At 51.9% G+C, this 11,960-nt stretch overlaps 1 non-coding gene across 1 annotated transcript; it reads left to right on the top strand.

Moving 5' to 3' along the window:
- The first annotated feature begins 1,498 nt into the window (after window positions 1–1,498).
- Window positions 1,499–1,572, top strand: TRNAI-AAU (transfer RNA isoleucine (anticodon AAU)). Its single transcript has one exon. It is a non-coding gene; the product is annotated as a tRNA-Ile (tRNA).
- The last annotated feature ends 10,388 nt before the right edge of the window (window positions 1,573–11,960 follow it).

The raw sequence follows: 11,960 nt of genomic DNA, 5'->3' as shown, positions 1-11,960 counted from the left end.
TTGTCTTACCTGCTGCTGGGATTCCCTGAATTTTTAAATTTAAATTTTTCTTCTCATTTTAGAGCTGACAGAATTTCTGGCCTAGTGTCAAAACTTTGTTTGGAGTCGATCCACCAATGGGGACGGCATTTCTGCAACTGTTATTCTGCCTCTCAGTCTAGCCCTGAGTGTTTTTCTGCATGCCGTTGCGTACAGCTTGATTCTCAACTATTCAGTACAGTCTCCTATAACGTCTTTCTCCCTGGGAAAAAAATTGATTGTCATTTTTGCAGAAAATTAGAACTGCCATTGTGGGTCAGACCAATAGTTTGCTTAATCTATCGTAACAGAGGCCAATGCCAGGTGCTTCTAATGCAGTGGGTCTCAAACTGATTTACTGGTGACCCCTTTCACATTGCAAGGTTCTGAGTGCGACCCCCCCCCAATAAATTAAACACACTTTTTAATCTATTTAACACCATTATAAATGCTGGTGGCAAGTGGGGTTTGGGGTGGAGGTTGACAGTTCACAGCCCCCCATGTAATGACCTCACGACTCCCTGAGGGGTCCCAACCCCCCGTTTGAGAATCCCTATTCTAAGGGAACGACCCTCTACCGTCACAGGGATGTGATGCCAGTCGCTTCAGGGAGTGGCATGGGGCTCATGGGGGGGGCAATCCTGTGGCTGTAGTTTGCCCACCCCTGGCCTAGAGGTAGGCCGGAGGGGGCGGGCCCCAGGAAATAGCCCCATGGGCCTCATGCGGGCCACGTGTTTGAGACCCCTGCTTTAAACCATGATTCGAGGACTTCAGTAACTCAGACATAGGTTAGGGGTTTGTTACAGGCGTGGGTGGGTGAGATTCTGTGGCCTGCGTTGTGCAGGAGGTCAGACTAGACGATCATAATGGTCCCTTCTGACCTTAAAGTTTATGAGTCTATGATTAGACTCAGTGAACCATCCCATTATCCACTCCCAGCATCTGGCAGTCAAAGGATAGTTTAGAGACCTGCAGAGCATGGGCCTGCATCCCTGATCAGCTTGGCTAATAACCAATGTGCTTATCCTGAGGGACTAATCTTTGTTCAACTCATTCATAGTTTTGCCTTTCAAAATATAATCAACACACATCTACAACCCCAAGATATCGTTACAACCACAAGAATTCTAAAATCATGAGTTATACACTCTCGAGTCAAGAAATTTTAATAAATAATTTTTTTTATGTGCCTTTTTGTTCCTGAGCCTGTGGGGTGCAGTAAGGCCAGTCCCAATGCCTTGAGCCTAAGCACCTGAATGAATCTTAGTCTGCCCTCATACTGTTCTTGTTACCTCCCCCAAACGTTTCATATACCTAAGCCCGTATCTACACTTTAAGTGTGGGTTAACTCAATTTATGTCTTCAGGGATCCTGCTGAGCAGCTGGCCGTCAGGGCTGGGCTCAACAAAGGTGTCATGTTCAGTGTGATACAGCAGGCAGCCTGCAGAACAGACTCTGCAATAAAGCAAAAAAATCACATGGCTGGTTAGCTCAGCTGGTTAGAGCGTGGTGCTAATAACGCCAAGGTCGCGGGTTCGAGCCCCGTACGGGCCATTGTTGCTTTTCATACCCTGCAGCGAAATGTATTCGCGAGAGCTTTTGATATTTTCTGTCTTATCTATTGCTTTCCAAATGGCTCCTAATATTCTGTTTACTTTTTTGACTGCCCCTGCACAATTCACAATGACTCCCAGCTCGCTTTCTAAAATGGTAACAGCTAATTTAGACTCCATCATTTAGTATTTATAGCTGGTATTGTTTTCCAATGTGCATTACTTTGCATTTACTTTGCAATATCAGTTTTGGAGCCTTAATACAAGAACGAATAACTTCAAGCAGTAAATAAAAGTACACCTCTACCCCGATACAACATGACCCAATATAGCACGAATTTGGATATAACGTGGTAAAGCAGTGCTCCACGGGGGTGGGGGCTGCGCACTCTGGTGGATCAAAGCAAGTTCGATATAATACAGTTTCACCTTTAACACGGTAAGATTTTTTGGCTCCCGAGGACAGTGTTATATCAGGGTAGAGGTGTAATGCAGAATATTTTCTCCATATAATTGTCCTTACAATATCACACCAATCACCCACATATTTTTTTAATTTTCATTTTGTGATGGATCCCCCTGGGGTGCCACCTGGAACTGGGCTACCGCTGAGCGCTCTGTTTTACCAATCTGGGTTCCCTCTCACACTGTGATATTGTGACAAGCTTCAAAGCCATCCAAGCTTGCATTCACGCCACCATCCATAGGCAGGGGCCACACCCAGCTGTGTTCACGAATGCTCTGCCAGCCACTGCCTGAACCAACAATAGAGAGACTCCAGCCAAAATACCCCCCAGCTCCCCAGCCTAGGACCCTGCAGCTGTACTGTCCTGCCCTGGTCAAAACTTGACCAGTATGAATTTATTGCCCAGTCTGCCCCTTGTGAAGCCTTGTTAACTGATCTGAGATTTGCTCCCAAACACTTCACTCAAACACACACTGGTTAAGATAAAACATAAAGAGGTTTATTAGCTACCAAAACATAGATCTGAAATGATAGCAAACAGATCAAAGTAAATTACCATAAGAAATAAAGCAAAACACAATCTAAGCCTAATATACTAATTATGATTTGCAAACAGGACCTCACCAAGTTAGATAGTACAAGCAAGTTAGCTTTTGCATACAGTGGAGGCAGGTTATATGGGCTCGTGGTTCCCGAGCACCAGGAATATTCAAGGCTGGGGGCTGTGCTCCACCAATATTTGGAGCTGGGTTTCTCCCCTGGCCCTGCCTGGAGCGGGCCCTGTGCCCCGCCCTCGCCTCGGAGCTTCCCTGCCTGAAGGGTCCCTCTCTCCCTTGCTTGTGCTGCCGGCTGCCTGCCGCTGCTTCTGCCTAAGGCTATAGAGAGCCGCGGCCAGCAGACTGCTGGAGCACCTGGGAGAGGGGAGAGGGGAGGAGGCACGCACGTGCTTGGGAGCCCTTTCTCCCGTCCCCCGACACCCACCTGGGGGAGACGCCAAGGGGACTTCCGGCCAGGAGATGGACATCTGGAGTGGACCTCACTCACCTGAGCAGCTGCTGGGGCTTCGGTGAGGTTTGACCCTGTGATCCACCCCCTCTGCCCCGCAGCCTGCGCTCCTGCCCAATGCAGGGCAAGGGGCAGCCCCATCCCCAGTGAGGCAAGGGTGAGGGGCAGCAGGGGAGGAAGGAAGCCCCATGTGATGACAGTCCTCCCATAGCACCCACCCACTCACCACAGGGGAGATGGGGGAGGGGGCCTTCCTAGACCTGAGCAGCTGGGGCTTAGGTGAATTTTGTGACACCCTACCCCCCCCCAGCCACCACCCTGCAGTCCCCACTCCTGCCCCACGCTGGGCAAGGGGCAGCTCCATCCCCCATCCCCAGTGAGGCTATGGTGAGGGGCAGCAGCAGAGGAGGCCACACGTGATGGCAACCCCCCGTCCCTCCCCGGTACCCACCTTAGGGGAGGTGAGTGGGCTTACTGGACCTGAGAGAGGCCCTAAGAGCATGTTCAGTGACTGTGGTGCAGAGTGAGTGTGCTGCCGGGAGGTGCGGGGGTCCTCTCTGGCCCTAGCCCTGGGGTAGCCTGTCTGCACCCCAAGTTCCTTATCTCCAGCCCTTCCCCATTCCAGAGCCTGCGCCTCCAGCACCCCAACCTGAACATCCTCCTGCACTGTGAACCCCTCATCCCCGGCCAGGGCCGGTGCTTCCATTTAGGTGACCTAGGCGGTCACCTAGGGTGCCAGGATTTGGGAGGGCAGCATTTTGCGTCCCTCGGCGGCAATTCGGCAGCGGGGGGGTCTTTCCGCGCTCCGGGTCTTCAGTGGCAATTCTGCCCCAGGTCCTTTACTTGCTCCAGGACCTGCCGCTGAAGTGCCTCGAAGACCGGGAGCGTGGAAGGACCCCACTCCCCCGTCGCCGAATTGCCACCGACCGAGCGCGCGGAAGGACCCATCTAGGGCGCCAAAGACCCTGGCGCTGCTTCTGTCCCCGGCCCCACCCCAGAACCCTCACCTGAGGGGAAAAATGTGCAACTTAAATTTGGTGGTCAGTTTGGAGTATCGTGTTCAGCACAATACTTGATTATTTTACACCCTTTAAATTATATAACTAGTTGTATACAGGTGTTACTAAGTGGGAATGTTCTTAATGTTTTCTCTGAATACTGTGTGGGTGCCTCAGTTTCCCCTATGCATTTCTCAAGAATCTAGATGATGGGCTAACGGGGTGTGATTGTTGTAGAGCCCTAGAGGGCCAGTGTGTTGCTGTCTGCACAGAGAATGGCTGCAACCCTGTCTCCTGGTGACTGATGGCCTGGGCCGCTCTCCTGCAAGGTACCAACTGAAGGTGTTGGAGAACAAAGAGATCAGATGGCCTCCTAATGCCTGGAAAAGAGACAAAAGGCCAGAGGAGGGAGTGTCAGTGCCTGTGCGGACTTCTGGGAAGTGCATGGTGTGGAAGGGGATGCTGGGATGCTTTGGAACTACTCCATACAAAGCCAGTCAGGACTCTGGGGAGCCTCCTCTCTCTGAGCAGACTGTCTCCAGGGCAAGCTTACACTTTCCTGGGTCTGACCTCGGAGCATTCAGCATGCCCTTCCACACTGCGCTCTCCGCAGTGAGTCTGCCCAGGCAGGTCCTGGGGCAACCAGAGGTCCCTGCACCCCAACTCTGCAGTCAGATGTGACTCTCAGACAGCCAGTAAAACAGAAAGTTTATTAGACACCAGGAACACAGTCTAAAACAGAGCTTGTAGGTACAGAAAACAGGACCCCTCAGTCAGGTCCATCTTTGGTGGGTGGGGAACCCAGACCCAAGATCTGGGCCTCTCCCCATTTCCCCATCCAGCTCCAAACTGACACTCCTCCCTCTGGCCTTTGTGTCTCTTCTGGACAAGGAGGCCACCTGATCTCTTTGTCCCCAACACCTTCAATTGGCACCTTGCAGGGGAAACTGAGGCACCCACACAGTATTCAGAGAAAACATTAAGAACATTCCCATTTTGTCACAACAGGTGCAACAAAATATAATACCGTATATTGAAGCAGGCAAGTGCTGCTTCTGACTTTCCACTTTTAATTGACCCTTGTAATCTTGTGGTGCCGATGTGTTGTAGCTTCATTTTATATCGGCTTACAGGGCGGGAGTGGGGGGAACACCACCAAAAATTATACAAACCTGCCCCCTATGTTTGCATACACAGGCTGGCTTCCTTCTTTCCTGCCTGAGACCGGCACTTCGCCCCATTTCAGTCTTTTTTCCTTTGGTGTTTTCAGGTGTTGTGTTGTAGGGAGAATGAGGTCCGGTCATGATGTCCCTCCCCCCTTTTATATCTTTTTCAATCTTGCTGGAAAGGTTTTTTCTGAAAACTGGGTCAAACAGTCCACATTGTGTAGTACTCTCTCTGAGAGATGTTTATTGTACCCAGTTCCTGGCCTTCTTCTTCTTGTACCTGAAAGGCTGCTTGTGGGTATTTCCAGCCTCACAACATGTTTCAGTAGCACACACACAGCAAAACTTTATAACTTCATATGTAATGAGAGGACATACAACTTAACAGGAAACTAATGTTCAACAGATTAAGACTTTTAGAATGATACCTCATGAGGCGTACTTTGTACAAAACATAACATAATTATATCACCATGGTGAATGTCAGGGTGCCAGGATGTTGCTATGGGGAACAGAGTGTCATACATTTATTTATATATATTCTGGAAAATTATAAGCAAGCAAACATATGCCCTTTCAATTTGTACATCTCATTTCTCATTCAAAAGTTACGAAGTCTAAAGTAGCTGAGTTTCCCGTCAGACATTCTTCTAAAACATGGAACAAATTAGAGAACAAATTGGTTTGGGCATTAGCTTAAAAAAAAGGAAAGATCAAAATCTTTAAAAGTGATAATTGGAAGGAAAATATTACAATAGACTGGCCAACATGGCTTTCCTATCAGCTCTAAGACACTTGAAGATGTATTTCCATTAGATGAAAATCTTTTTCCAATGGCAATGTATTTTCTTTTCCTATGAAGTTACTCAGTACTTAGAAATAAAGTATTAAACATTATAATCTGTTCTTACAATGCATTTGATATTTCTTAAGTGCAAATGAAAACACACTTCAGTTCAAGATACTAAAGGTGTAAAGATTCAAAACATAAAAACAAATTTAAAAAATGAACTTGCATTTACAAATGACTGATCTAAAAATCTGTTTTAGCCTCTGGAAACTGTTCAATTCTATAATATAATATAGAAATCCTGAGTATGTATCTACAGTGACCCAACTGGATGATTCTTAACCATGCCCTAATGAAAATATAATATGACACTATATGTCTTAAACATTATTAAGAACATTTGCCCTCTAAGCAATGTCATTTCAAGGCCATACTCAAATATGAAGGAAGTTAGGAAAGAGACCTGTTCTAAGGCTGTAACAACTTGGTAGGATTAACAGCTCTTCAGGAATTGTTTAAAAAAAATGTCCCAGGGATTCATAGACTAACTCCAGAAAGGAAAAATTTGTATTTTCTGATTGAGAAGCAGAGCTATGTACAATGACTTCCTCTGATTTCCATCAGGAGCAACTGAAATGTCTAAGGGCAGTACCACTGTTAGACGGAAAATAAAACTGACCGGCTTTGTCAGAGAGACTTAAGGAGATCAGCACTCATCAGCTCACCAAAAACTGCTCTGTCCTGGCTCTCAGCTGGGTAACAAGGAGCTATTTACCCACAAGAAGGGCTTTGAGCTCCCTCTGGTCCTCGGGCTGCTAGCACTGCTGCTGGATGCCAAGGCTAGTAGGGGGTTCCACTCCTGGGCACGCAGCAGCCGACACAGCCAGGGAAAAATTTCCTGTGGCTGGGGGGAGGGGCGAACAGCTGCTGGTCCAGTCTAACTCCTTGGAAACCGCTCTGCCCCTGCAGCAATGTCTGAGCCCACAACTAAGGGCTTCCGGTTCCTCTGGCAAGAGAAACTTGCAGGGGGGGAGGTGCCCCCCATCCTCTCTGAATGGCGCCCCTGCTCCGGTCTAGCAACATCCACAATCAGTTCATCTCTCACTTTGGAGCAATCCCCAAAAGCTGTCTGCTTCAATTTCTGCATGGTTGTACCCAGGACAGCAGCATCCCAAGAGTCTGGCAGAGCAAGGTTGGAGCAGTTCCCACACCAGGGAAACTCCTGACAGACCCAAAGAGCTCCTCGCAGTGGAGATATGTCTGCAGGGTTTGCATCTAGTGTTCTGGCATCTGTTTTCCACAGCCAGGCACTCAGATTCCACAGAATTTGCTCTGATGAAAAAGTCCAGAGAACACACCTAAACCCCCTAAAACTGCCCTCAGTAAACAAGGACACTGCACCAGTGGAGTTGATCCCATCATGGAACAGGCAACCCAAATACCCAAGAGAACTTTCTTCAATACATGAAAACAAAAAAAACCCAAACCCACTCATCACACACCCGTACTTGTCACCTGCTACCTCACTCTGGAACCCACATGGGGTATCATTACATTACAACCCATATTTGATAGGGAAGCACATTCTGAAAGAAATCTCCCCCACCCTCTGGCCCATAATCAACCCTCCAACCTTGCCAAGCTCATCAGAAGCAAGCTCCATACAGGACCTACCAACTCAAAGTGGCACCAGACCCATCCCTGCCAGAACGACAGATGCAAAAACTGCGGACATAGCTCCACTGCTACAGTGATCAACACTCACCACAACTTAACTTTCCAGATCCAAGAGACCATCACAACATGTGCTGTACTTCATCCAGTGCACTCAGTGTCCCGGTAACAACTTAGGGGGCGAAACCAGACAATCGCTGTGCTCTCAGATGAACTCACATAGGAAAATGATGAAAGACATAAATAAAACACCCAGGAGAGAAAACCTTACACAAAGTTCATAGAATATCAGGGTTGGAAGAAACCTCAAGAGATCATCTAGTCCAACCTGCTGCTTAAAGTACAACCAACCCCCAAGTATTTTTTTGTCCCAGGTCCCCTAAATGACCACCGTAAGGATTGAACTCATAACCTTGAGTTTAGGAGGCCAGTGCCCAAACCACTGAGCTAGCCATCCTGGCCTCCCTTGTTTGCCAAAGTGATGATCTATATTTCACCTGTCAGTCCTTTTCCTTGAAGGAAACTGCACAACACCTTCAAGAGATGAGCCTAGGACAGGGGTGAGCAAACTTTTTGGCCCAAAGGCCACACTGGGGTTGCAAAACTGTATGGAGCACCAGGTAGAGAAGGCTGTGCCTCCCCAAACAGCCTGGCCCCCTGCCCCCATCTGCCCCTCCCACTTCCCGGCCCCTGACTGCCCCCCTCAGAACCCCTGACCCACCCAACCCCCCCTGCTCCTTGTCCCCTGACTGCCCCCTCCCAGGACCCCCCCCCCCAAGCCTAACCACCCCTGGGACCCCATCCCCTATCCAATCCCCACTGCTCCCAATCCCGACTGCTCTGACCCCTATCCACACCCCTGTCCCTTGACAGGCCCCCCAGGACCCCACACCTATCCAACCTCCCCCGTTCCCCATCCATTGACCCTTATCCACACCCCTGCCCCCTGACAGGCCCCGCCAGGACTCCCACACTTATCCAACTGCCCCCTGATCCCTGTCCCGATTTCCCCCCGGGGCCCTCCACCCCTTATCCAACCCCCCTTACAATGTCGTTCATAGCATGTCTGGCAGCTGCACCACCCGGCCAGAGCCAGACACACTGCCGTGCTGCCCGGCAGGAGTGCACAACCCTGCCATCCAGAGCACTGCCTGCGCGGCGGCATGGCTGTGGGGGTGGGGGGACAGTGGAGGAGGGACTGGGGGCTGGCCTCCTCGGCCGGGAGCTCAGGGACCAGGTAGGACGGTCCCATGGGCCATAGTTTGCCCACCTCTGGCCTAGGAACTTAAATTTGTTACTTTGCTAGACACTAAAAACCATGGTCTCATCAAGGACACCGCTTTTATGGTTCATTACAACAATTTCACCTGCCCTGTAACCAGAGGTGAAAGTAAGCCGGTCCGGTCCGGTCCAGTGTACCGGTAAGAGCCAGTACACCATGCCGGACCGCACCGGCTTCCACCGCAGGGATTTAAAGGACTCAGAGCTCCCATGGCTGCAGCTGGGGCTGAACCCTTCCCCAGCTCCACACCTCCCCTGGCTGAGGCTGATACCCCCTCCACACACAACTCCACAGCTCGGAGGATGTCCCACCAGCAGTAGCAGTTGGCAGCATGGGGCTGGGAGATGATTAACCCAGCCACACAGGCAGCTTCGCAGTCTGACATGCTGTGGGGGCAGGAAGGGTTAAGCCCCATTCCCAACATGGTCGGCCTGCATCTCCACCTCCACCCATAACTGCCCCGCCCAGCAGCTTCCACACAGTCTGTTACAGCCGACAACAGCTTCTTCCCTGGGCCGGGCTGGAGTGTGCACGAGGGCACCACTGGGGGGAAGCTCACAGCCCTGGCACAGACAGGGAATTGCTTTGGGGGTGGGGAGAGCTCACAACCCTGGTGCTCACAGGGCACTGCTGGGGGAAGCACACAGCACTGGCACTGACAGCATTGCTGGGGGTGTGTGTCAGTCACTCCTGGCAGAGTGAAGTGGTCTGTGCAGCTGGTTCCCGGCTGCTTTGGCCCTGAGGTTTGGATAGGGGAAGGCAGGAAAGGGGCTTCCCTACCCGGCTTCAAGAAAAGCCCTACAGATGCCAGCCTGGGGCCCCTCCCAGGGCAGCATCTGGCAGCGTAGGGCTGGGAGATGATTCACCCATCCAGGAAGGCAGTGTTGCAGACTGACATGCTGTGCGGATTAGAGGGGGTTAAGCCCCATTCCCAGCACAATCAGCCTGCATCTCACTCACCTCTACCCATAACTGCCCCTGCCTGGCAGCCTCCACTCAGCCTGTCACACCCAACAGCGACTTCTTCCCTGGGCAGTGCTGGGGTGTGCATATGAGGGCACTGCTGGGGGGAAGCTCACAGCCCTGCCACTGACAGGGCAGTGCTAGGAGCAAGGAATGTGTGGTGGTCCTGGACTCATTCACTAGCTGCGCAGTGGGTCAGTCACTCGAGAGAGAGCGGAGGGTGTGTGTAGCTAGGTCCCAGCTCCCATAGCCCTGAGCTTTGATGGACGGGGGGAGGCAGGAGAGGGGCTGGGATGTAGGGGAGAAGCATGGGAAGCACACACATAGCTGACAGGACTGTCCCTTGGGGCCAGTGACCTGTGCCCTCTGCCCCCTACCCAGCTCTGGGGCCTTGCCCCAGAGTGCTATGTGGGGTGAGAGGATTAATCACAGCCTTCTAGGGAAGGACAAATTCTGCAGCACACACGCTCTCTTGGCTTGCAGCTGGCCCCATGTAGGAGTGGGCAGCCCCCAAGAGCAAACAGCTGCTTGCATTTCACAGGGGTGGGTCCTGCTGCTAACAGGGTGCCCCTCCCTGGGGCTAGGGGCTCCAGGTCCTGCATGACAGGCATAAACCAGCTGCTCCTCCCTGGCACACGCTTCTTTCTTGCTGGCGTCTTTCTCCCTGGGAGGCTCCATGGGCCCAGCCGGGCTTGGGAGCTGGACCCTTTGTTAACAGAGGGGAGCAGGGATTGACACTGGGTTACGTTCAGCAGCGGTTCCTCTGCCACGGAGCCAGGCCCAGCAGAGGTTCTTGCATGGGACAGATTTTGCATTTCCAGAAAAGCCAAATTTCCTCCAGGTTGGATGGTGCTGAACCAGCGAACATCAAGCATTTGTGGGCAGAAGGGGCCTGGGATAGTTCACTCCGATCTCCGAGGCTGCAGAGAGGAATGGCACTGGCCACCGAGCCCAGACTCGAGTTAACCCAAAGCATTTCAGTGCTCAGGGGATCTGAGCCACGTTAGCACCACAGCACAGCTCCAGCCCAGCAGCGACACTGTGGGAGCTCTGGAACGCAGACGCCTCCTGCAGCCAAGGGAGGGGCGTGCCCGGCACAGGAGTTAATCCACCTTGGTGAGGCTCCAGGGAGGGTGCTAGATGAATTCTTCTTTCTGCCTAGCGGTGTCTAGCTCAGGGGTGAGGGCAGCAGAGCGATGGTGCCAGGGGGGCCTCCGTGGACCAGGTCTCTATTTGTGAGCCATAGCCAGAGGCCAGGGCAAGCTGAGACCAGTCCACAGGACTCCAAGAACCAAAACAACATGTTTTCAAATGCAGCCAGGCTGCCTGGCCCTGGGGGGTTACCTGTGGAGCCATGAAGGAAAGAAACTGGCAGGGGGTCATATCTATCCCATTAGCTGGCACGGGCAGGCATCTGAGGTTGGCTGGCAGAGGGTCACGTCTGCCTCCCTGGCTGACAAGGGGGCAGGTCCACCTGCCTGGTTTTTGTGCGAAGTGTTATTAGCCAGGATGGCCAGGGATGCTGCCCGTGCTCTGGGTGATCCTAAATCTCTGACTGCCAGACTGGCTGATGGGCTCGGTCACTTGATAACTGGAGCACCCGGCCTGGGCCACTGGCAGTAGATAGGACACTGGGCTAGCTGGACTGTAGGGCTGACCCCATGTGGCCGTTATGACTTGGCACTATGGATTGCTTGCTTGGTCCCATTGGCACTTTCTGAGCCAAGTGCCCTGGCAGAAAACACACCAGTGCCTCTAACACCCAGAGTGTGCAGAACGCTTGTCCATCACCCCCAAGCCCCACCCCTGGAGCCACTCAAAGCCAGCACCAGCCTCTCCTTCCTTTGCGGAGCTCTGGGAAATGTCTGCCCCCCTATCAGCTGCCCCACAAGGGGGAGAGCTGCACACACATGGTCCCAACCAAGCCGGCAGGGATGCAGCCAGTACAACAAAACATCATAATGGGCTCAGACCCTGCACCCCCCACTGCTGGGGAACTCAGGATAAGAGCCCCAGTGCTTGGGGAGAGGGGTCTGTGGGATCAA

Source organism: Gopherus flavomarginatus, chromosome 20, assembly GCF_025201925.1.
Source record: "Gopherus flavomarginatus isolate rGopFla2 chromosome 20, rGopFla2.mat.asm, whole genome shotgun sequence".
NCBI classification, from domain to species: Eukaryota; Metazoa; Chordata; order Testudines; family Testudinidae; genus Gopherus; species Gopherus flavomarginatus.
This window is presented reverse-complemented; position numbering and strand designations above follow the sequence as displayed.